This window comes from Arachis ipaensis, chromosome B07 (genome assembly GCF_000816755.2).
Source record: "Arachis ipaensis cultivar K30076 chromosome B07, Araip1.1, whole genome shotgun sequence".
In the NCBI taxonomy this organism is placed as follows: Eukaryota; Viridiplantae; Streptophyta; class Magnoliopsida; order Fabales; family Fabaceae; genus Arachis; species Arachis ipaensis.
Window position 1 is genome coordinate 7,510,357 of NC_029791.2, and position 596 is coordinate 7,510,952.

General features: G+C 21.0%; 1 protein-coding gene across 1 annotated transcript in view; it reads left to right on the forward strand.

Annotated features, from left to right (window-relative positions):
- Positions 1-596, forward strand: part of LOC110264832 (glycine-rich protein 3 short isoform-like) — a 1,357-nt gene that overhangs the window by 396 nt on the left and 365 nt on the right. The window lies entirely within an intron of this gene.

A 596-nucleotide genomic window follows, 5' to 3' on the forward strand; every position in this document is an offset into this window, starting at 1 on the left:
TTGTGCAAGATGGCCTTCATATATATTTAGTTATTAACACACTAATGGATGGTTTTCATTACATTCAAAATTATAATTAAATCATAACTATTTAATACACAAACAGTATTAGGCGTTTTTATTTAAATAAAAAAATTTATTTACCAATTTAAATCAGATACAAAAATCAATTAATCAATTAATTTATGCATTTAGTTTCATTTTCATCGTCAAAGATCCAAAAAATCATATTTGTTGATATTTGGTGACTGTACTAGCAAAAATAAAAAATATTTAATTTTCTATTTTCGCACATATTGAAAGTGAATTAATATTTTTCCCAATATTTTTCCAATCACTATCAACAAAAAATGACAAAAAAGAGAGAGAGATATTTAAGGTAGAAAACGAAAAAGATAATTTTTCTCTTTTTTTTTTCATTTTCACTTAACACTTTATTAACAAATGTGCGAAAAGAAATTTGATTTTATTTATGCTTAAATTCTTTTTTATAGGATTCAATAAGAATCGAACTTTTGACATTTTATAAAAATTCTGACATTTCTTCAAAAAATTTAACATATTAAAAGAATATACATGAATGATTATATTTATAA